Below are 25,430 nucleotides of genomic sequence, written 5' to 3'. Positions count from 1 at the left end.
TTTCGGATACCCATTTTTGAATTGGGTTTTTGAATTTGGGGGGTCTGATTTTTTTCAGTTCTTTATAGATTCAAGATAGTTGCCCTTTGTCTGAGTTACAGCTGCTAAAAAATTTTTCCCACAATGTAGGTTGTCTCTCAGCTCTGTTGGTGGTTTCCCTTGCAGTGCAGAAGCTTTTTAATAAGATGAAATCCCAGTTGTTGATTCTTTCTGCTAGTTCCTGTGCTATTGAGGTTTTGTTCATAAAGTCTTTTCCTATGCCAATGTCTTCAAGAGTTTTACCTAACTTATTTTCCAGCAAGTTTAGTGTTTCTGTCTTAATATTCAGATCTTTCATCCACTTCAATCTTAGTTAATCTCTGACAGGTTGAAATCCAGTTTTTCCAACACCATTTATTAAATAGGCTATCTTTCCTCCAATGAGGTTGGTTAGCGCCTTTGTCAAAGATGAGGTGGCTGAGTATGTCTGAAGTTGTTTCTGCATCTTCTAATCTATTCACTGATCCTCGGGTCTGTTTCTTTGCCAGTACCATGCTGTTTTTATCACAGTAGCTTTGTAATATAGCTTCAAGTTGGGGATTGTGATACACCCAGCCATGTCACTGTTGCCCAGAATTACTTTTGCTATTCCAGGTCTCTTCTGGTTGCAAATGAATTTTTGGATTTTTTTCTCTAGTTCTGCAAAGTATATTGTTGGAATTTCAGTTGGCATTGCATTAAATCTATATAGCAGTTTTGGAATTATGGTCATTTTCACTATATTGATTCTTCCTACCCAGGAACAAGGGATGTCTTTCCATTCTCTTATATCCTCCTCAATCTCTTTTTTCAGGGTGCTGTAGTTTTCAGTGTAGAGGTCTTTGCTTCCTTTGTTAGATTGATTCCTAGATATTTCATTTTTTTGGATGCTATTGTAAAAGGAATTGTTTCCCTAATTTCTCTCTCAGTGAGTCTGCTATTTGTGTATAAGAAGGCTATTGTTTTTTGAGTGTTGACCTTATATCCAGCTACTTTACTGAATCTGTCAATTAAGTCTAGAAGTCTTTTGGTAGAGTTTTTTGGGTCTTCTATGTTAAGTATCATATCATCAGCAAATAATGACAGTTTCACTTCTTCCTTTCCTATCTTTATTCCTTTTATTTCTTTCTCTTCTCTAATTGCTGTGACTAATGTTTCCAGAACTATATTGAACAGGAGTGGTGATAGTGGGCATCCTTGTCTTGTTCCTGATTTTAGCAAGAAAGTTTTCAGTTTTTGACCATTTAGTATGATGTTGGCTGTTGGTTTTCCACAAATATCCTTAATCAGGTTGAGATAAAGACCTTCTATTCCAATTTTCTGTAGGGTTTTTATCATGAATGGGTGTTGGATTTTGTCAAATGCCTTTTCTGCATCTATTGAGATGATCACATGGTTTTTGTCCTTGATTCTGTTAATATAGTGTATTACATTTATTGATTTACAAATGTTGAACCATCCTTGCATCCCTGGGATAAATCCGACTTGGTCAGGGTGTATGATCTTCTTGATGACACTCTGTATTCTGTTTGCCAGTATCTTGTTGAGGATTTTTGCATCCATGTTCATTATGGAGATTGGACTGTAGTTCTCTTTTGGGGTTGGGTCTTTCCCTGGTTTTGGAATCAGAGTAACACTTGCTTCCAGGAATGAGTTTGGAAGCCTTGCTTCCCTTTCAATTTCCTTGATGAGTTTAAAGAGTAATGGTGATAGTTCTTCTTTAAATGTCTTGTAGAATTCAGCAGTGAAGCCATCAGGACCTGGGCTTTTCTTTGTTGGTAAATTTTTTATTACATTTTCAATTTCACTCACTGTAATTGAGGTGTTTAGAATTTCTATATCTTCTTCATTTAACTTTGGCAAATTGTATATATCTAGGAATCTGTCCATTTCTTCTGTGTTTTCCATTTTATTAGAGTACAGGTTCTCAAAGTACGTATTGATGATCCTCTGGATTTCTGCTGGTTCTGTTGTGACTTAACCTTTTTCATTCTTTTTTTTTTTTTTTTTTTTTTTTTTTTGGTACCGGGGATTGAACTTGGGTCCTTGCGCCTGTGCAGCAGGCGGCGAAACCACTGGGCCAAATCCCCAGCCCCGCTTTTTCATTCTTAATTGCATGGATTTGAGCCTTTTCTTTCCTTTTTTTTGATAAGGTTGGCTAAAGGATTATCAATTTTATTTCTTCTTTCAAAAAACCAACTCTTTGATTCATTAAATTTTTGTATTGTTCTCTTAGTCTCCATTGCATTGATCTCTGCTCTGATCTTTATAATTTCCTCTCTTTTATGGGCTTTGGGTTCGTTATTCTCTTCTTTTTCTAGGAGCTTGAGGTTCTGCATTAGGTTATTTATCTGAGTTCTCTCTGTTTTCCTAATATGGGCATTCACTGCTATGAATTTCCCACGTAGAACTGCTTTCATTTTGTCCCATAGATTCCGGTATGTTGTACTGGCATTATCATTTACTTGTAGAAACTGTCTAATTTCTTCTTTAATTTCCTCTGTGACCCATTGGTTGTTCAGGAGGGTGTTATTCAATTTCCAGGTGTTTGTGGGAGTTTTGCAGTTTCTCATGTTATTGATCTCCAATTTTATTGCACTATGGTCTGATAATATACAGGGGGTAATTTCACTTCTTTTACATTGATTTAGACATGTCCTGTGAGCTAGCATGTGGTCTATTTTGGAGAATGACCCATGTGCAGCTGAAATGAATGTGTATTCTGATTTTGTGGGGTGGAACACTCTGTAAACATCTATTAAGTCCATTTGTTCAATAGCTTGGTTCAGTTCTAGAATTTCGTTGTTAATTTCTTGTCTAGATGATCTGTCTATTTGTGATAGTGGGGTATTGAGGTCCCCCACTACAATTGTATTAGTGCTTATTTGGTTTTTCATGTCCATTAATATTTGTTTTGTATAGTTGGGGGCATTCGTATGTGGTGCATAAATATTTAGGATTGTCATCTCTTCCTCTTGGATTGTTCCCTTCACAAGGATGTAGTGACCATCTTCGTCTCTCTTAATTAGCTTTGGTTTGAAATCTACTTTGTCTGCAAATAAGATTGCTACCCCTGTTTTTTCTGGAGACAAAAATGGCATGGAGAGCCATTTTCATCATTTACTTTCAGGCTATGAATTTCTTTTTTGAGTTAGGTGTGTTTCTTGTATACAGCATATTGCTGGATTTTGCTTCTTAATCCATTCTGTCAGTCTACTTCTTTTGATTGGTAAATTGAGGCCATTAACATTGACAGTTATAATTGATAGATATTGACTCATCCTTGTCATGATGTTTTACTGTTATTGGCTCTTATTTCTTTTTCCCCCTTTCCCTTTAGTTTCTTACCTTGCCTGGTGGCTTCCCTCTGTTGAGCCTCATGGAGTTGTGACCTTTGTTGCCTTTTTCTAGAATATTGCTTAGAATTGTTTGGAGTGCTGATTTGGTGTTCATGAAATTTCTCAAATGTTCTTTGTCATGGAAGCATCTAATTTCCCCATCAATTTTGAAAGATAATTTTGCAGGATACAACAGTCTAGGTTGGAAGTTATTTTCTTGTAGGGCTTGAAATACTTCATTACAGGCTCTCCTTGATTTGAGGGTTTGTGTTGAGAAGTTTGCCATGATTCTTATGGGCTTTCCTTTGCAGGTGATTTATTTCTTTTCTCTAACTGCCTGTAGGATTTTGTTCTTCTGTTGGGTTTCTGAGATCTTGACTATTATATGTCTAGGTGTAGATTTTTTTTATCATGGCTGGATGGAGTTCTATATGCCTCACTTATCTCTACATCCAATTCTCCACCTCTGTCTGGGAAGTTTTCTACTATTACTTCTGTGAACCGTTTTTTATGTCAATTGTACTTTCTCTGGGTTTTTTGTGGACTTCTGTCAGTCTTATGTTATTCTTCTTTGCATCATCTAGCAGCTGCTGGATTGATTTCTCATGGTCACTTACTATTTTTAAGAAATCTGTTTTCATGGTCCTTCAGCGCAATCCTGTCTTCTATACCTGATATTCTATCTTCAGATTCTCTTAATCTGCTCTGCATGCTTTCAGTGGAATTTTTAATCTCCTGAATATCTGTTTGAATCTGTTTCATGGATTCCATTTCTTTCTTATGTTGGGCGATCATGGTTTCCATTTCTTTCTTATGCTGGGCATTCACGGCTTCCAGCATGTTTCTGAGATCATCTATTTTTTTTACCAGTTTCTATTCTAGAGCCTCTAATCATGTCTCTCACTCTGCTCACCATCTCTGTAGTTATCTGGGAGATTATTTCTGCTTTGAATTTTTCTAGAGCCTCATTCATCTGTTTTGTTACTTCCTGTGCTATCAGTTCAGGGTGTCCAGGTGGTTGATTATCAGACTTCTCTGCCTCATTTCCCCCAGAATTTGCCTTTTGTGGGGTGGAAGTCTGGGTTTGTGATTTGCTTAAATGTCTTCTCTTTTTTTTTTTTTGGTACTGTCCTTGGTTTAGTTCCTTGGTTGATATTTTGAAGTTGTTTATTTAAGTATCTTTGTTGATGTATTTAAAACCCTTATGGAATGATTGCTTCTCAGAGGTGTCTTCCAGATATAGCTGGTCTTTAGGTTTTGAGTCTCTAATGACTCTGAGGCTATCTCATTTTCATTATACCAGGAAGGACAACTGCTTAGATCAGTCACAACACCTTAGTCCAAGTGATACAATCAGCAACACCATACATAGCGTCAAATGCATCTTAGAGAATGGCAATTTGTGGTAGTTATTAATCTATCACCTTTAAAAATGAAGGGCCTCCTTCAGGGTATATCTCTGCTGCCACAATAGACAACATGGGCAGCAGTGTGCAGTTATAAGTCAATGAGTCTCAGTAAGCTAGTCCCAGACCCATGAGATTCAGGCAGATTCCAGGTTCCAATGGGAGCTGATGATAAGTTGAGCTCCCTGTCCCTCCAACTTACCAATCACAGTGGTCTGGTGTGCCTTTACTGCAGAGATTCCCTTCACTTTTCCAGTGGGCTTGTTTTCATCAGGGAGCCTGAGGCAGGACCTCTCTCTGTTGTTCACTTATCCCATTCAGGACAATGGCTTTTATGTCCTTCTGTGCCTCTGCAGTGTGTAACCAAGTAGCTGCACAGCTAAAAGGCCAGAGGCTGGGGCAGGGGGGCTGTTGTTGGAAGTGCCCGCTCAGCCGAGCCATTGGCTGGTGGGCATGGCCAGGGGGGGTCCTCCTCACCCTGTCCTGGTGGCAAGCTGGTGGAGCAAGCCAGAGCCACATTTGCTCTTAATGAACCTCTGCAATGAGTCTGAAAGGTAAAAAGCTGTGACCTCTGTTTAAATGAAAATGAATGAGGTTCAGGGTTGGACAATTGCTGGACAAATAGGAGAATGTGCACGGGTACAGGAGCAGATACCCATGCAACCAGCCTTCAAAGCCCAGTGTCTGCAACCTGACTGAATTCTGTCTGTAAGAACTCAGATGGAAGTAAGCAAGAGCAGGACCACAGTCCTCCAGAATCCAACATCCTCATGGCCCACGTGGGGGCTGTGGTGGCCCAGAAAGGGAGCAGTGGAAATGAGCAGTGCGATTTGCCCTTGGGGCCCTATGCTGGGTCCCCAGGGACAGCAGCTGGACACCCTAAGGGCTCAGGTCTGGGACAGACATTGAGGAAATGTGTGTGGAGTCCGCATTCGGTCATTTATTATGTCATTATTTAATTTCATTTCACAAAATGTTTCTTTCTTTACTAACTGCAGCATTATAACAATAATTAAATGAGTAAAGGGTTTTCAGAGCCAGATTATGAACTTTATGAATAGCACCAGGAATGGGAATTGGGCAAATGGAGCCAGTGACCATGTCCTTGAGTTCTGGCCATGATCTGGTCCTCGATGACCCCTGTGCCCATTGGCCCTGTGCCAGTACTGGGACTCAGTAGTGAACAGAGCCCATGTCCCATTGAGGAGGCACAAGTGGTGGACAGAAACAGCAGAGGGTACAGGAAAGCCAGGGACAGGAGAGCCGGCTGCAAGTCATATGGGGAGTACGGGGCTGGACAGGGACTCTGGTGGTATTTGCTGAAGGATCTGCTGAAGGGGACATTGCTGACAGACCGCAGGTTTGGTGGAGGAGGAGAGAGGGAAGGGTCCGAGGAGGACATTTGCAGCAGTGAGGATCCTGTGCAGCCACCATGTCCCCTGGCAAAGAAGATTGTGGCTGAGCAGCAGCGTTTTAGGGAGGTCAGGGCTGGAACAGGAGCCCAGGCCCAGTGTGAAGCATGAGTTACGAGAGTTGATTGGCCACCTCAGCATGTGCGGGGAGAGTCAGGCACACCAGGCTGCAAAGGGCTGGACAGCGGTGCCAAGGGGGGCACGAGGGAACTGTGGTGCTAGGAACACACTTGTGGAGACACCTGGACCTTTTGCCTGTGGTCCCTGCATCCTGTGAGCACCATGCACTTTGGTTAATGCTTTGCATATGTCCAAGAAAAGCAGGGTAAAGAGACTCTGAAGAGTCTGTGTCTGCAGTGGTGATTTGCCAAGCTGCTCACAGCTGAAGATCACAGAGCATGAGGCAGGAGCTCCAAGCACAGCAGAGGTGGGGTCTTAAGGACATGGATGTGGGTTGGAGTCAAACAGATGCACAGGAAGGGGTGGGGCTGCGCCCAGCATTGTGCACACAAGCAGCCTCCCTCACCTTGCAGAATCGAGTAGGGACCAGTGGGAGAAGCCAGACGAAGGCCAGGACCCCAGCCCCAGCCTCAGTGCTACTTCTGGGCTGGGTTCTGTGACTGCTGGGCTTGAGGGACCTCACCACCTAGAGCCAGTATCAGAACAACCTCACATCTGACTTCAGGGACTACAGATTCCAGAAGAGGATCTAAAGCCTGCTCCTCTGTCCCCAGTGAGACGATGGTCTTGCTGTCACTCCAGGGACCCACGTGTCCTCCCACTGGCTCCAGCAGGACTGGAGGATGTGAAATTGTGGGTGAGAACAAGCAATCTTGGGTAATGGCATAGGCTCCAGGTGCTGATTATCTCTCACAACTCATGCTCTCCAGCAGTGTAGATGTATAAGTCCAGCACACTGGCCTCCTCCCTCTGCAGAAGAGGTTCCCAGGAGAGGTCTAGGGAACTCAGGTGGGAAGCTGCCCTTCAGATGCCCCTGATGAACACAAGATGGACACCCCCTTGCTCCAGAAGGAATGGAGTATTTCCAATCTCATCTCTCTGGATGTTCCTGCTGATTCTTGCTGGCTGGCTTGTAGGATTCTTGCCCCTGCTCCAGCCCATTTCCCAGAAAGAGCCCCAACTCCTGCCCCTGCGTGGGACCCTGTTCCATGTGGCTAGGGCTCCTCACAGGGCCCATGGCACCATCTGTAGCCCTGGCTTCCATCCTGATGCTCATGAGTGGCTGGCTGTGCAGCTTCGGATCCACAGCATCCATGGGCCTGGATTGTTTGCCACGTCTTGCAGGTTTTTAATACGGAAAAAACAAGCTGATCTGCCCTTGGAAAAATGTGAGGTCAGGGAAATAATTTGAAAATAGGGCACAGGAAGCGGCTGGGGACTTTAGTTCATTGCCCAGGTTGTTGGCCTCCTGCAGGGGGACGAACTCAGATTTTCTGGGTTTATTGATGTGTTTATCTCACCACATGTCCTGCTCCAGTGTGTATTTGAGGAGCAGCCCAGAAGGACCCAGGGGACAGCTGACCAAGGCTCACCTGCATTTGAGAAGTAGCCAGAATGGGCAGATGCAGGCCGTGAGACTGGAAAGGACCATGTGTGCTTCCCACATCCCTGTCTCACCCTCAGGGCCCTGCCTCAGCCTCATCTGCTTCCCGGGCTGCATTCTTCTGTCGTGTTTCTTCCATTTTTTTCTTCCAACACATCCATTTTCACCTTGTCCTGGAGATGCTGAGCTGGGCGGGGCCACAGCACCTCCTAGTCCCTGAGCGAGTCCTTGAGTCGGGCTAGGTTGGGACAAATGGGCTCCACGTGAGCCCAGGCAGAAAGGTCTGTGGGCCCCAACTCCCTAGGGCTCCACTTGGCTCCCCAGATCCCGCAGACACCCAAGGTGCTTGTGCTGCATTGGGAACACAATCCCAGACCAGCAACTGGGGGGAGCTGAAATGAAAACTCGGTGGTGCCCGATCACACTGGCTCCTAACAAAGGGGTTGACACCCAGCTCCACCCCACCACCAAGGTTGCCCCAAGCTGGATAACTGCCCTGCACTTCCACACTGCATCATGGCCTCCCCCACAGCTCAAGGAGGCTGGAGGCCACAGGCCTGTGCAAGGATGTTGAGCTGCAATGGAGTTGGGGTCCCTGGGTCTGTGTGAAGATGAAGCCCAGGAAGGGCCAGCAGCCATGGCCTGGAGAAACAGCCTGGGTGAGGGACACCGAGGCTCATGAACTGGGCCACCTCAGCACCCAGGCTGCCTCTCAGCCCCCCAGGAGCCCCAGACCTGCCCCACAAGTGTGGAGGGGCTCACATCTCCTGCTAGAGCTTGGGGTGTTACATCACAACACAGAGCCCGTCTTGGGCCAGGCTGCAGCTTCAGCCACATCATTCCATGGCATAGACACTGACATCCACTTTGGCCCAGGACACAGCCTGTGTGAGCCATGAGATGGAACCCACAGAGGAGGGTGCCCCTCACAAGGCAGCCCTGTTCCCACTAGGCTCCAGGGAGAGGATCAAGCTACACCGAGCAGAACACTGTGGTATGAAAGGCAACAACCCCAAAGCCCATCAACCAATGAATGGATAAAGAAGATGTGGAGGTTTTTTTATACAATGGAGTACTACTCAGACATAAAGGATAAACTTGAGACATTTATAGCTAAATGGCACCTTGAGACCATACTCTTAAGTGAAATAAATCAGACACATATGTGTAGATATTGCATTGTTCCTCTGATGTGAGAAACTGAAAGGACCAAAATGAATAATAGACATTGTGAAATAGGAAGAAAATGTTCAAATGGGAAGGGGCACTAGGGAGGGGCAATGGAGAAAGGAAGGAAGGGAAAAGAAAAAGAATGAGAAAAGAAAGATAAAATGGGAACAAAGCTTTTGTAAATAAGGAGGGGAGGAGGGTTTGAAGGGAGGGGAGAGGAATGGGAAAAAATAAGAATCAAGATACATCATGAACAAGTACACGTTCCATATGATGAAAGTGGTCATTATGTATATCTAAATTGTACCAATAAATTTAATAATTTTTAAATTACCTGAAATTATCCCAGCACTTGGGAAGCAGAGGTCGGAGAATCTGGAAATCAAGGCCAAACAGAGCTCCACAGGGAGAATTTGCCTCAGACAAAACAAAAATTCTGAAATTATTAATATTTTATATCTTTGGTTGTATCCACTGGTAGAGATAGCTGAGCCTGGAGCATTCTTCAAAGGAAGGTTTTTAATTAATAATTCCTTAAATATTGATAAGTCTAATTAGGTTTTCTATTGCTTCTTGTCTTAGTCCTTGAAAGTTGTATTTTTCTAGAATTTTTGTAAGTTTCATCCAAATCAACGATTTCACTAACCCTTTCAAGGTGGGAATTTGGGCTTTTCTTGTCTTGTTTTTCAGAGGTAGATGGGTGAGTGGATGGGTGCATGGGTGGCTGGATAGAAAGACACAGAAACTTCAAAAAGCCAGCTGTTGTTGTTTAATGCTGTCAGCCATGCCGGTGCAGCCCACACGGTCTGCCCACCTTGACCACTCCCCTTAGAATCTCCCCATTAGAACGATCCTTTCTGCCTCAGTGCCACATTGGAACGCTCCTCGGCAGGACCAGCTGGTGCTAAGTCCTCTGTTTTGTGTCACTGGACATGTCCTTTGTGTTGTAGCCAGTATTTCCAAGAGAAACAGATTTAATGCAGAACACAGACATTTACAAGAGTAGCTGACATTACCCATCCAGATAGTGTAGAAGAGTGCGAGAGATCTGTCCACACACTACAGAGCCGAGGAATCCAGCCAGAGGCCTGGAGCCCACGACAATGTCCCCTGCTAGTCCATATCAGGAGGCCAAAGAATCTGCTATGGAAGACTGAAGGGTCTGTGCTGGAAAACCCAAGGGCTGGTGCTAGATGTGAGAGAGTCTATACCAGCCGCTGGAAGGCCGGTGCTGGAAGTTGAAGAATCTGTACCGAGAACCAGGAGACGATGCTTAAGGCAAAGACAAAGACCAGAGCTCCTCCCAAGACCACAGTAGCCATCCTTGGTGAAGGTGAAGACTGAAGCTCAGCCAAAGAGAGCAGCCAAAGTTCCTCCAAAGAAGAGCAGCCAGGAGGAAAGTCAGCAAGAACGAAGCTCTTCCAAGGGAAATCAGCATGAAATCCTTCCCTCCCGTTCTCCTTTTACACTGTTCCAACAACAAGCCTCCTCAAGTGGGTATTCCACGCCCAGAACCATGCCAACTCAATTCAGCTGGGTATCCCCACTCAAGATGACAAGCAGTCAATTAACGACCACACTTGATGACTTTATCCCCTGAGTGGCCTCTGGGAGTGGATCTATGGGTGAGTCCCCTACACAGCATCTCAACTTTTGCCAGACCCACTCACAGAGTGATAATATTGGCTTTGTTTATTTATCTTCCTTTTTTTCAGTTCTGCTATAACTCTTTTTTTCCTATTCCAATTACCTGCCAAGATTTTCAAGCTGTGCTTTAAATGTCTTTTTTTTTTTTTTCTGGTACCAGGGATCGAACTCAGGACCTTGTGCTTACAAGGCAGGCATGGCATCACTGACTAAATCCCCAGCTCAAGCTGTGCTTTTGTCTCTTGAACACAGAACCAAAGGTGTTTTACGGTCTCTCTGCCTGATAATTACAACCCTAGGGCCCCATGTGTCTGCTTTTTCTGTGTGTTTGATTTTCATGGTCTGTCTTCCTAGACCCCCGGATCACATGCTAGGCACTGTTCTGAGCACTACTCACAGTAACATTCAGAGGGTGAGAAGGACACTGTCTTCCTCACACAGTTCCTTCCGGGCCCTCCCAGGACATGGGCTCAGACAGTTTGGGATCCCCTTCATCTATGCACCATGGTAGTGCAGGGAGTGCCGTGGTTAGGGAGAGGACAAGTGTACTCTGCCTCAGTTTCCCTATGGCCTCCTTCTGTGGCACTCCAGCCCACCACAGGGGCTAGTTTACCCACATCTCCCTCTTTGATGGGCTCCAAACCCAGCCCAGATCCCCACTACCCACAAAGTTGACAAAGCTGACCCTCCTAGCACCATCCCAGATGGCTAGCAACCATCCCAGACACGGTGTCTCCTGGCCTGTTCACCCCTCCAGAGTCTTGTTCCCTCCCTGGTCTTGGACTGACAACAGTCTCTCATCTTCTGTCTCTTTGGTGCTCACTAAACTGCTCCTTAACATCTCTGCAAGGTTTACAAGTCTGGCATTATAGGAATGGGAATCTGCATTTCTCCCTAATTGTGTGGACAGGGAATATGTCCCCATTACAATGACAACACTTCCAATTTAGGATACAAAGTCTTGGTTGAAGGATTTAGAGTCTCTGCTGCTGGAAGTCCCATTCCCTGCAGCACCAATTGGAGCCTGAGCTGACTTGGACTGCATGAGTGATCAGGAACCATGCCACATGGCTGGGAAGGGACAGGAAATGGGATAGGTCCATGTGCCCCTCCTTCTGACACCCAGAGAGAAAGTGTTGGCCGCCTGTGCCTGGAACAGGGATTAGCGCACCCATGCTGCTCCATCCTTCTCCAAAGATGAACCAGGTGGCTTCTGATGCAGTCTCCTGAGTGTGTCCAGGCAGAGTTGGGGGGTGGCCATGGTTGAGATCCAATCAGGCTACCAAATGTTCTGGGCACATGGCTCATGCACGGCTGTGCACAATCAGCACCAACGCCATCCCTGAGAGGGGAACAGCCTGCTCACAGGCCATGAGTTTCCTGGCCCTTTGGGCTCATTCCTGCATCACTGACTGAACAATAAAGACAGAGGTGACCTGAGCAGGAATTTCCTAGGGAGGCAGGAAGTCACACAAATTAGACTTTACATGGCAAAGGGGAGAAGACTGGCCCAGAAGTGGGGAGGTAGGAGATGGGAGCAGGTGCTGAATACAGACTGAGCTGTCATTAACAGGGTAGCACTGCAGAGGCCAAGGATGGTCATACAGCAAGGGGAGCATTGGGAGGAGCAGGCAGGAAGCAGAACATGTATCAATATCTCTGAAATGGCCCTTTCTCAGGCTGGAACACGTTTCCCAGAAAGAACTGAGCAGACAGCTTCGTCAGACACTGTGAGGTCACTGTGTACACCTGCTGCCTAACCTGGAGCTCACTGGAGGTGGACAGAGAGAGGCTCAGCTGAGAACATTGTGAGGGGACCCCTTGGGGACAGAGGGAGAGAGGGCCACCTGGGCAAGGATGGATAAAGGACCACCTGGAGACAGATGGAGAGAGGAGCACCTGGGGATGGATAGAGAGGGCCACCTAGGCATGGAAGGTGAGAGGACCATCTGGAGACAGTTGGAGAGAGAAGCACCTGGGGACAGAAAGACAGAGGGAAGGCCACCTGGCAGGGATGTGAGACAGTTCATTCCCCCACCCCATGCCCCTTGACATGATCTTAGACCCGGGACTTCCCTCCCAAACATCTGAACTGGCTGCTCTAGGTGTTCATCTTTCCAACCATTTCTCCCACCAAAACCCAGAATTTTCATGTTTGACTCCCTAAACCTGGTAACAAAGACAAACTTCTGAGGTTTTCATTATTTTTTCCAACCCTGTGTGCGTAGGACATGTCATCATGAAACAATGAGACCCCAAGTGTTCTACAGCTAATGGCTGTGTCCATAGTCAGCAAGTCTCAGAGGTTATTTCCTACATACTCCACTGTCTCCTTCTTCTGTCCCGAAGTGCATTATTCTTTCTCTTTTTTTAGCAAAACATTTACTGGTTTATTTTAGATATACATAATGATATCATTCATCATAGGGAATTTTTACCTGTACATGATATACCTTGCTTCTTTTTTTCCCATTCCCCTCCCCTCCTTTTGATCCCTCTCCCCTCCTTATTTACAAAAGCTTTGTTTCTATTTTTACTTCTATTCTCTTCTTTCTCTTGTCTTTTCTTCCCTTTCCTCCTCCCCTCTTCCTTGTTCCCCTTCTCATTTGAATGTTTTCTTCCCATTTTCCAATATATATTGTATTTTGGTCCTTATTTCCACTTTCCATTTCTAACACTAGAGAAACAATACAATATTTAAGCATGTGTCTCTGATTTCTCTCACTTAAGAGTATGGACTCAAGGTGTATCCATTTAGCTAGAAATATCTCAAGCTTATCCTTCTTTATGGTAAAGTACTACTCCATTGTATAAAAAAAAACCCACATCTTCTTTATCCATTCATTGTTTGGTAAGCATTTGGGCTGTTTCCAAGATTAGCTATTACAAACTGTGCCAATATACACATGGGAGGGCATATATTGCTGCGATATGATGCTTTTAATTCTTATGGGAAGATACCAAGAAGAATACCTCGGTCAAATGGAACCTCTCGTTTTAGTTTTTTGAGGAATCTCCACACTTATTTCCACAGTAGTTGCACCAGTCTACACTCCCACCAACAGTAGAGAAAGGTTTCTTTTTCTCCACATTCCCACCAGCATTTGTTATGGGTTGATTTCTTGATAACAGCCATTCTTCCTGGAGTGAGATGGGATCTCAGCATTGTTTTAATTTGTATTTCTCAAATGAGCAGTAATGTTGAGCATATTTTCATATATTTATTTACCATTTCTACTTCTTCATCTGAGAAGTGTCTATTCGTTCCAGATGCCCATTTTTGGATTGGGTTTTTTAATTGGGGAAGTCTGATTCTTTTTAGTTTTTCTATATTCTAGATATTAGTCCTTTGTCTGAGAAAAAGCTGACAAAAATATTTTCCCCCACTCTGGGTTGTCTCTTCACACTGTTGATGGTTTCTTTTCCTGTGAAAAAAGTTGTTAATAAAATGAGATCCCTATTGTTGATTGTGATATTTCCTGTGCAATTGGAGTTTTGTTCATAAAGTCTTTGCCTACACCAATGTCTTCAAGAAATCTACCTATTCTATCTTCCAGCAGATTTAGCATTGCTGTTTTAATATTTAGATCTTTGATCCATTTGATTTGAGTTGAGTTGATTGAGTTTTGATTTGATTTGAGTGCATGGTGAGAGACATAGGTCTACTTTTAGTCTTCAGCATGTGGACAGCCAGTTTTTCCAGCACAATTTATTAAAGAGGCTATCTTTCTTTCAGTAAAGCTGTTTAGCCCCTTTGTCAAAGATAAGGTGGCTGAATGTGTTTTGAGTTATTTTTGCATCTTGTAATCTGTTCCCTTGATCCTCTGGTCTGTTTTATTTTTGTTTTGTTTTTTGCCAGTACCATGCTGTTTTTAACACAGTAGCTCTGCAGTATGATTTCAAGTCAAGGATTGTGATGCCCCCTGCCTTGTCTTTGTCACCTGGAATTGCTTTTGCTATTCTAGATCTCTTCTGATTCCAAATGAATTTTAGGATTGTTCTCTCTAATTCTGTGAGATATGATATTGGTATTTTGATTGAGATTGCATTATATCTGTACAACAGTTTTTGGAAGTATTGCCATTTTCACTATATTGGTTCTTCCTACCCAAAAACAAGAGATATCTTTCCATTTTCTGATGTCCTCTTTGATCTCCCTTTTCAGAGTATTGTAGTTTTCAATGTAAAGATCTGTTACTTCCATCGTTAGACTGGTTCCTAGGTAATTCTTTTGCGGGGGGGATGCTATTGTAAGAGGTGTTGTTTCCCTGATTTCTCTCTCAGTGAATTTGTTATTTGTATACAGGAATGCTATGGATTTTTGAGTATTAACTTTGTATCTGGCTACACTACTGAATTTGGTTATTAAATCTAGAATTCTTTTGATGGAGTCTTCTATGTGAAGTATGTCATCTCCAATGATAGTTTAACTTCTTCCTTTCCTATCTTTATTCCTTTCTTTGTCTAATTGCTCAGTCTAATGTTTCCAGAACTATATTGAATAGGATGGTAATAGTGGATAGCCTTGTCTTGTTCCTGATTTTAGAGTGAAAGCTTTCAGGTTTTGTCCATTTAATATGATGTTGATTGTTGGTTTGTCAGAGATGGCTTTTATTGGATTGAGATAAAGACCATCTATTCCCATTTTCTGTAGGGGTTTTTTTTTATCATGAATGGGGGTTGGACTTGGTCAAATGATTTTTCTGCATCTATTGAGATGATCATATGGTTTTTGTCCTTGGCTCTGTTAATATGGTGTATTACATTTATTGATTTGCATATGTTGAACCATTTCTCCATCCCTGGGATGAATCCTACTTGGTCATGGTGTATAAACTTCTTGATGATTTGCTAAATTTTGTTTGCCAGTATCTTATTGAGGATTTTTGTGTCTATGTTCACTAGGGAGATTAGACTGTAGTTCTTTTTTTTGGCTGGATCTTTCTCTGGTTTTGGTATCAGGGTAATGCTTGCTTCCAGGAATGCATTTGAAAGTATTGCTACCCTTTCAATTTCATTAAAGAATTTTAAAAGTAGCACCATAGGGTCTTCTCTAAATTTCTTGTAGAAGTCAGCAGTGAATCCATCAGGGCCTGAGCTTTTCTTTGTTGGTAGGTTTTTAATTACATCTTCAATTTCATTGAGTGTATCTAGAATTTTTATATCTTCTTGATTCAGCTTTGGTAATTCATATGTATCCAGAAATCTATCCATTTCTTCTGTGTTTCCCATCTTATTAAAATACAGTTCTAGAAGTAAATATTGATGATCTTCTGGATTTCTGCCGGATCTGTTCTGATTTCACCCTTTGCATTCGTAATTGCATGGATTTGAATCTTTTCCTTTTTTGGATAAGATTGGCTAAGACTTCATCAATTTTATTTAATCTTTCAAAGAACCAACCCTTTGATTCATTGAGTCATTGTATTTTTTTCTTAGTCTCAGTTGCATTAATTTCTGCTCTGGTCTTTATAATTTCATCCCTCCTACAAGCTTTGTGCTTGACTTGCTCTTTTTTTCTAGAGGCTTAAAGTTCAACATTAAGTTGTTTATTTGAGCTCACTCTGTTTTTCTGACATGAGTATTCTCCAGTATAAATTTCCCTTGTAGGACTGCTTTCATTGTATCCCACAAGTTCTGGTATGTTGTATTGGCATTATCGTTTAAGTGTAGAAACTGTCTATGTTCTTTAATTTCATCTGTGACCCATTGGTTATTTAGGGGTATGTTATTTAATTTCCATGTGTCTATGAAGTTCTTGTTTCTTTTGACATTGATTTCCAATTTTATTGCACTATGATCTGATGATATACATGAGATAATTTCAATTCCTTTTCATTTACTTAAACATGTTCTATGAGCGCTATGTGGTCTATTTTAGAGAATATCCCATGTGCAGCTGAGAAGAATGTGTATTCTGATGTTTTGGAATGGGACACTCTTTAGACATTTACTAAGTCCATTTGTTCAAAAGTTTTGTTCAGTTCTGATATTTCTTTGTTGATTCTTTTGTGTCTAGTTGATCTACTCATGACAGTGGGATATTGAGGTCTCCCATTAAAATTGTATTAGTGCTTATTTGATTTTTCATGTCCATTAATATTTGTTTTATATAGTTGGGTACTCTGGTATTTGGTGCATATATATTTATTATTGTAATCTCGTCCTCTGGGATTGTTCCCTTTAAAAGGATGTAATGACCTTCTTTGTCTCTCTTAATCAATCTTAGCTTGAAATCCACTTTGTCTGCAAATAGAATAGGTACCCTTGCTTTGTGGGGGTTCTTGACACGTGGAATATGATTTTCCATCATTTGGCTTTCAGTCTATGATTTCTTTTTTAGTCGAATGTGTTGTATGCAACATATTGTTGAATCTTGCTTCTTGATATATTCTGCCAATCTATTTCTTTTGATTGGTGAATTGAGACCACTTACATTGATGGTTTTAACTGGCATGTATTGACTTATCCTTGTCATGTTATTTTCCTGGTTTTGGTTCCCCCTTTTTCCCCATCTATTTAATTGCTTGCCTTGCCTGATAAATTCATTCTGTTGGGGTTCATGGAGCTGTAGTCCTCAAAATGTCCTTCAGAACATTTTGGAATGCTGGTTTGGTGGTCATGAACTTCCCCAGGTTTTCTTTGTCACAGAAGCATCTGATTTCTCCATCAATTTTGAAAGACATTTTGTGGGGTACAGCAATTTGGGTTAGAGGTTGTTTTCTTTTAGGGCTTGAAATACTTCATTCCAAGCCTTCCTTGACTTAAGGGTTTGTGTTGAGAAGTTTGCTGTGATTCTGATAGGCTTTCCTTAATAGGTGATGTGTTTCTTTTCTCTAATAGCTTTTAATGTTCTGTTCTTGTGTTGAATTTCTGGAATCTTGACTATTATATGCTTTGGTGTAGTTTTTTGTTGTTTTTTGTTTTGTTTTGTTTTGGTTTTTGATCATGGCTAATTGGAGTTCTACAGGCCTCACTTACCTGTATGTCAAATTCTTTTTCCCTGCTTGGGAAGTTTTCTGCCATTATTTTTGTCAATAGGTTTTTTATGTCATTTGCACTATCTCCTGCTTTTTCAATGACTCTGATCAATCTTATGTTTTTCTTCTTTGCATTGTCTACCAGCTGTTGAATCAATTTTTTGTGTCCCCTCACTATTTTTAAGAAATCTTTCTTTTCATGGTCACTGCCCACAATCCTGTCTTCTATATCTGATATTCTATCTTCATGTTGGCTCATTCAGCTGCATATATTTTTAACGGAAATTTTAAACTCCTGGATATCTGTTTGAATCTGTTTCATGGATTCTATTTCTTTCCTATGTTGGGCATTCATGGTTTCCATCATTTCCCTAAGTGCCTTTATTTTTTTTATCTGTATCTGCTCTAGAGTTACTAACCATGTCTTTCATTATGGTCACCAACTCTGTAGTTATTTGAGAAACTATTTCTGATTTGATTTTTTTCTAGAGCCTCATTCATCTGCCTTGTTACTTTCAATATTACCACTTCAAAGAGTCCACGTGAGTGGGTTTTAAATTGTTCCTCCCCATTGCCCCCTGGGTTTTCCTTTGGTGAGCTGGAAGTTTGGGGTTATATCTTGCTTATGTGCATTCTCATTTTCTTTTTTCTTTTTTAGTTTAACTCCTGGGTTGATGCTTGTAAATTGCATATGGAAAGTAACTTTATTGTTAGTAATTAGAATCCTTAGAAAATGACTACTTCTCAGAGATGTCTTCCAGGTGTAGCTGGCTTTTGAGTTTTGAGTCTGTTGCAAGATCCTAGTGAGAGAAATAAAATGAGCTGAAACATGAACACCCAAAGCAGGGCTTTTATTAAGGGACAGAACTGCCAGACTGTCTCGAACAATGGCAAGAGCAGCAACCAGGGATTGGCTGGGTGAAGTTTATAAGGGCTGGGGGAGTGTGGTGGTGGCAGATGATTGGCTATGACTTGGGGTGAGGTGGGAAAAAGCAGGTCTTTGTTCCCTCTGGAGTGACTCATTTCCTGTAGACAGGGGCCATTGTAAGATGCAGGGTTGTCAGGGCCATTTTATCTATCACCTAGGTCTTCAATTTATTGGGGGAGAGAAATTGCCTGCTATTTGGCCTACCCCCTAGTTCTTTGACACTGGCCTATAGTATTGTTTATGACCCTTAGGCAATCCCAGTCTTGGCATACCAGGAAGTCAACTGACTAGAACAGTTATGTCACCTTGACTAAAGTAGTACAATCAGCGATAAAAATAGCATCAAACACAGCCTAGAAAATGACAAACTATGGCAACTATTAATTTGCCACCTTTAACCATATGAACTAGATTTGGTTGTATAACAAAATCTAAGACAAACCAGAAAATTGTATAGAGCAAATATGCCCTCAGGACAATTTTGCCCTAAGGGGAGAAAATTTAAAAAGGATTGGGAAGGAAATTAGAGAAATAGAAGAAAAGGAAGAGATTAGAAGCAAGGCTGGAGAACAAAGGAAGATTACACAAACATTGAGAAACTGGTGAAGAAGACAGGAGGGAAAGAGAAAAGGAAGAAATAAAAACAAGAACAGAACAGAACAAAACTAACAACAAAAAACTAGAGACAATGTTCACACTTATATAAAAACAAGAACAATCAAGAATAAACAGAACAAAAACAAAAAGAAGAAAAAAAGAAGAAAATGGGAACTTCAAAAGGTGTCTCTGCTGTCAGTGGTAGACAGATTAGGCACACAGAGCCCAGATCTATGTTGATTAATCCCAACAAGCAAGTGGTAAATTTACAGTTGGGTAGTGGATTATTTGCCCAAGGCTGCACTTTTAGCACTGAATCTCAAGCTGGTTTCTGTCTGTGAAGCTGGAACTGGTTTTGTTCAGCCTGCAACACTCCCTATTCCTCCTGCCAACTTGAACTCGGCTCCTTGCCGGCTTGAACGTGGCTCCTAGACCTCCTGGTGATTTGAACTCAATTTCACCTGACCCTTATGGAGTCAGTCCAGAGCTGCTCTGCATCCTGAGCTCAGTTGGGCCCTCTCCAAGATGGCTCCTGGCCAAGCACCCTCTCCTGGGAGACATCTGAACCTAAATAACTCAGCCCCCTCTGCAGTCCACTGCATCCACTGCTCTGTTCCACTGATGTGTCTCTCCGTGGAGGCCTCTGAGATCACCAGTAGTCACCATGTATCTGCAGGTTTGAGCCATTCTTCCCACTCAGTAAGTCAGGGCTCAGGGAGAAAATGCCACTTGCTAGCTCCTTCTTCTTTGTTGATGCCTCTCTCCTTGCTCCCTCCATGGGCTCCAATTCTCACTTCAGATCCTTGCTAAGTCCCAGGGACTCACTTCCCTCCTTCTTCTCTTCCTCACATTCTATATTCCAGTGTCTGGACACCAAATCTCGGAAAGACTGTTTCTCTACTCTTCACCATTCTGCCATTTTCCTGTCTTATCACATTATTCTCAAGTGTCCTCAGGTTTACAGGAAATTGAATCCCACCCACAATGGATTTGTTAGGCATGAGCTGATGCAGAATCAGCACAGCTCATCATGGAGAACAGGCAAGCAGGTGGAAGTTGCCTGATGAAGCCATGAACCTACTAGAGTCAGGGAGAAGAGGAGGGGAGGATGTCCCAGACTGAAGGGTGGAGAGGCAGAAACAATGATTCTGACTAGGAAGGTGATTTGGAACACTCGCCAGCCTAATGTGGCAACAGGTAAATGGAGGATTGGTGAAGAATGGAACTGGCTGCAGGACCCCAGCCAGGTGCAGGAACCACAATGGCTTTGTAAACAAATCAGGTAGAAAACATTGGTAGGGGGATAGAATGGCCCTGTGCACTGCATCGCATGGGCATATTTGAACTTGTGTCAGGAGGAGGTGCAGCAGCCACTTAGTGCTCACCAAAGTCACCAGGTCATCTCTCTCTCTCTCTCTCTCTCTCTCTCTCTCTCTCTCTCTCTCTCTCTCTCTCTCTTTGTATGCATATTTAATATGCTGATTGTAGTGTCTGACAGCTGTTTTGAAACTTCTGGATTTGCACAATTCTTCATAAATATTAATGACCTGTGGCAGCCAAGACAAATGAGGTTTCTAATCTTTTTCTCCCCTTTGGAATCCATGCTGTAGCTAAAACCCTGATTGTAACTTGTTTGGGTGAATAAATGAACAAATACATCATGTCTTGTTTTTCCCCTGAGACATTTTGGATGAATTTGTTTTAGTTGCAGATGAGGCAATGTCTCAATAATTAGTGTCTTGGTTTTATGATCATGTGGCTGTAGCAGAGAAAGCATTCATATTGATTGTGCAAGGGCAGCATCCATGCGCTCCCCAAACATTTGGAATCTCACTGTACTGAGTTGCACACTCTTCCTCTGGATTTGTGGTGGCCCCTGGGAACATTTCTCACATGTGATTCTGCTCTGTAAAATGTGTGGTTGAAGCTACAAGGGTGCAGTAAGCCTCCTGTCTAAGTGGCATTCCTTGTCACTGAGACCTAATACTTCACACCCACAATTCTTCAAGGAGAAGAGGTTTGTTTTGTCTCACATTCTTTAGAGGATTCAGTCCATGGCTGGCTGGCTCCAAGGCACAAATGTCATGATGGAAGAGTCTTGTGGTGGAAAGTGGCTCACACCCTGGCAACAGGAAGCAGGGAGAAAGGGAAAAGCCAGGAGGGACATGCACCCTTCTAGGTCACACCCCAGTGACCCATCTGATCCACCAGACTGGGCCTCCTAACAGCCCACTCAGCTCTGAGTTCATCAGTCACCTAATCTACTGATGAGTATGGCACCGCCATGGTCCAATCACCAAAAGCCCCACCTCTGAACACAGGAGCTGTTGGGGTCATCGTAGATGCAAACCACACCACCTCCGGAGGCAGAGCTGCCGGCCTGTCTTGCCTATGTCTCTGAAGACTGAAGCCTTCTGCACACCCAGCAGCACCTGGAGGGGCAGGGGTAGCAGCTCCTGCTTTGGGCCCTCGGCCCTGGGCTTCAGGCCATGATCCATGCCATTTGTGTGAGTGCCAAGCCCAGCCTGGCTGGAGCCCAGGATGCACACTTGGCCAAGAGTGTCCTGGTTAGTCACTGAGGTGCCAGGCGTTACCACACAGCCATGCCAGGCTCAAGTGGCCTCCAGCCAAGCCTTGGGGCTCCACAAGTACCAGAGATGCAACCATGACAGTGTGATCCTGGGCATCCCTGCTTCCTGAATGGAGGTGGCTCAAGCACTGATCCTGCCACAAGCAGTAACTCACCAGCAGCTTCTTCTGGGGTATATTTCACTGAATTCTAATCAATGTGCAACAAATTATCCACCCAGAAAGCATTTAGCCAGGAAATTGCATCTTGGGCTATTATGTTCATTAGCTTTCCTGCCACTGAGACTCCAACACCCACAGCTAAAGGAGAAAGCTCTAGCACATGTTGAGGGCATGGCAGTGTTTGTGGGCCAGGAAGCAGAAGAGCAGTGCACCAGAGAGCAAGGGGCAGAGACCACATGCTGTGCCCAAGCCCAGGCCTCTGTGATCCCCAAACTCACCCAAGACCAACACTTTGGCCCCAGTGGGCCTTTCTTAATCCCACAAAGTTGACCTGTCAGGATCAATGGCCACAGCTGCTGACATAGCAATGTTTCCCAGACACCTAAACCTACCCAAACCATGCAGAAACCATGTGAAACTTTGTCCATATTGTCCTCTCAATGAGACCTGAGAGTGACTGTCCACCCACCACAGGTCACTTCAAGGGGATGCGCCCACCGGGCTGCCAACACTACCAGGATGGCCCACTGAGAGGGATTCCTGCAGAAAGGACACCCAGGTGCTTCCATGCACTCACCACGTGATGAGATGGGCACTTCAAGTCACAGAAGCCACAGCCCTGGTGGCAGAGGACAGTTATCAGCCATGCATGAGGCCACAGTAGCCAGCAGTCCCTACAGAGCCAAGGATGCAGGGGCAGCAGGCTGAGCTTGGTGGGGGCACCTTCCCCTGCTGCTCCTCAGAGCAAGAACTGGCTCAGAGCCTCCTGTGCACATCAGGTTTTCACACCCCTAAGTGGATGTGCTGCCCTCAAACCTTGCTACAACATCAGCATATCGCCCACTCAATATGAAAAAAGGAGGGAAAGAAAAGGGAAAAACGTTTTTAAAAGCTGAGGTCAGATGATGTTTAAGACAGCAGCATCCCAGGGCCCCTTTCAGTGGAGTGTGGTTCCACACATCTGCACACACCACTTTGGTGCAAGCCCAACATGCCAATTCCAGGGGCGGTGACAAGGAGTCGCCAGTTGACGACATATCACAGTTACACAGGATGGGGGCCAGCGTCTCTGATGTGTGACTTCTGTGAGTGGAAGGCAGCTGTGCCCCAAACCTCTCCCTGGGTCCCTCCTTCCTGCCTCTTGTGAGAGTTCTATGAATCCCAGATGCAGAGCAGAGCAAATGTCGGATTCAGAGCCCAGAAGCCCTGCATGTGGGCTGGGATGTGAGAGCATCATTGCTCTGTTTGATTTCATTTTTCTACCCTGCCTGGACACAGGGCGCTCTGCTCCTAACCTACAGGTCCTCTTGGTTGGGACTTTGGGCGCCACCCTGGGGACATCTCCTCCCAGCCATGAAGCCCTAGGCAGCTCACTCGGCCTTCCTAGGCCTTCTGGATTTAAGATGAGGATGCCGTCTGGTGCCCTCAGAGCTGTCATGTGTGCAGGGCAGGAGGGGATGGGCTCTGCCTACAACAGGGACAGAATCATCTTTCACCCACACAACCTCTCCTTGTCCTCATCTGTCACCTGCACAGAGCCACATCCTGAGCTGGCCCAGCAGTTGGCTTCCTGTGACTCAGACCTGCTGGTGACCCCCAGAAGAGGACCCTGACTCAGTAGTGATCCAACCTCAGGCTTCTAGGTGTACTCTATGCCCGGTGTGCCCACCACAGAACCCACTCTGTGTCAGCCCCTCAACCCCTGCGGCTAGGGTCTGCTGTGCCCTGTAGCCCTGCTTACAGAGAAAGGACTTGGACATTTTCAGCTTAAATCCAACCCTAAAGGACAGCACATGAATGATGTCAAGTGGGATTTGGAGGGAGAGAGGACAGGGAGCTAGGCTGCTCAGGGAACTTGGATGGAGAGGGACAGCCTCTGGGTGTGGGTAAGTGCTGCCAAGTGCAGTTCCTGGAGGACTCGAGCCACAGGACAAGACCCTTCAGCCATGAGCGAGTGCCTTGGATGAGCAGCTTGGTAAAGAAACATAACAAATACCCTCTCTTGGTTTGTTGATTGACAATTGATCAGTGTAAAGTAAGGCAGCAACCACTAGAATGAAAAGGACTTGCTTGGAAGAGCACTATTCCCAGTGTCCTGGTCTCCAGGCCACACAGGGAGAATGAGTGACACATGAGAAATGCAGCCAGCACAACCTGGGAGAAACAGGCAGCGCCACATAGACCACTGAGGTCCCTGTGCTCACCTACCTGGCAGAGCCTCCACATTGAGTCCATCCCCAGCCCTTTTATTTTTTATTTTGAGATAGAGCTTCCTTAAGTCACTAAGTTGCCTAGGCTGGGCTCAAACTTCTCCTGCCTCAGCCTGTCTCCTGCCTCAGCCTCCCAGAGTGCTGGGATCACAATCCTGACTGCCATGCTCAGTGATGCATGGTGTTTTGGAGTGCATGTCCCTCTGCCCACCCCTTATCCTTTCTAGGACTGCCCCCACCCCACTGAGCTGAAGAGCAGGTGGGACTCCAGCTCCAAATCACCTTTGGGGCTGGGAGGACCTCTGTCCCTCACCCTGCACCTGCTGCAGGGTGTGAGTCACAGGAGGTGCTGCACCCTCGAACTCACATGTGGTCTTCATCTGTGGCCTCACTGTCCTGAGGACCCACCTCTGCAGTGACCACTTCCTTGCCCCAAAGCACCCAGGTGGGGAAAGAGACTCATCAGTAACTAAGTCCCAGGGAGGTGGTCCTGGGGGGCAGGGTGCCTTGAAGCGGGACCTGCAACATCTCTGTAGTGAGAAGCCCACACCGGGGTTGTCCTGGCTCTCCTGCTCTTTGTGGCATCGCTGACCCACAGACTTTTCCTTAGCCTGCCCCTCTGCCACCTACAAAGCCAGAGGAGAAAAAGACCTCATTGCAGGGAGTTTCATTACCTTTGTGTTTACTCCCATCTTTCAGAGCGGGAGAAAGATGTGCCATGTTAAAATGCCCCTCCCCGCTGTGCAGACCGCTAATGCCCTCTGAGTTAATGAGCTAATGGAATAGTTTAGGCCCTGAAAATAACCACAGCGACCTTTTCTTCCTCCTGGAGGAGTCTTTTACCTTTTATCTTCGTTCCCTGCACCTTGTGTGCATATGCACCAGTGTGTTTGTTTGTGCATTTGTGTGTGACATCAAACTCCTATAACTCAGTGACCTCCACATCTGCCCAGCAGACACAGGAACAAGAAACAAGTCAGAGGCATAGAGGGAACCACATGTGTGTCTTTCCTTAGCTGTCACAGACTCTTGGGTGAGAACATGGCATCCTTGAAGTGGCTGCCAAAGCAGTCACCCCTAGACTCTGGTGAGGTGGGGGCACCTCCTGCATTCAGCTGCCAGCAGTGGATGGGGATGTGGCAGGGATCTTCGTGGTGCTTCAGGAATGGGAAGTGAGCCTGTCAGGCCTGGAGTCCGACTCCGGGGAAACCCTGGCTGACCTCAACTCGTGTGTCCCAGGATTTCTAGTCAGGGTGAGAGAGACCCGGCCAGGTGTCTGTGCACCCCATCCCCCCCAGGGCAGGGCAGTGACACGGGGCCCTTAGCCTTGTGTCTGATGGTCACTGTGTGGCGAAGTCCTTTCTCTTTCATGTTTCTGCTAAGAAGAAGACCAGAGGGCAGCATCTCCC

At 44.6% G+C, this 25,430-nt stretch overlaps 1 protein-coding gene across 3 annotated transcripts in view; it reads left to right on the top strand.

Annotated features, from left to right (window-relative positions):
• The window catches only part of Syndig1 (synapse differentiation inducing 1), a 138,275-nt gene that overhangs the window by 88,376 nt on the left and 24,469 nt on the right, over positions 1-25,430 (top strand). The window lies entirely within an intron of this gene.

Source organism: Heterocephalus glaber, unplaced genomic scaffold, assembly GCF_053883595.1.
Source record: "Heterocephalus glaber isolate CG9 unplaced genomic scaffold, H.glaber_assembly_v1.0 deba00001532, whole genome shotgun sequence".
In the NCBI taxonomy this organism is placed as follows: Eukaryota; Metazoa; Chordata; class Mammalia; order Rodentia; family Bathyergidae; genus Heterocephalus; species Heterocephalus glaber.
Note: the sequence above shows the minus strand (reverse complement) of the source record. Positions and strands in the feature narration are given on the sequence as shown.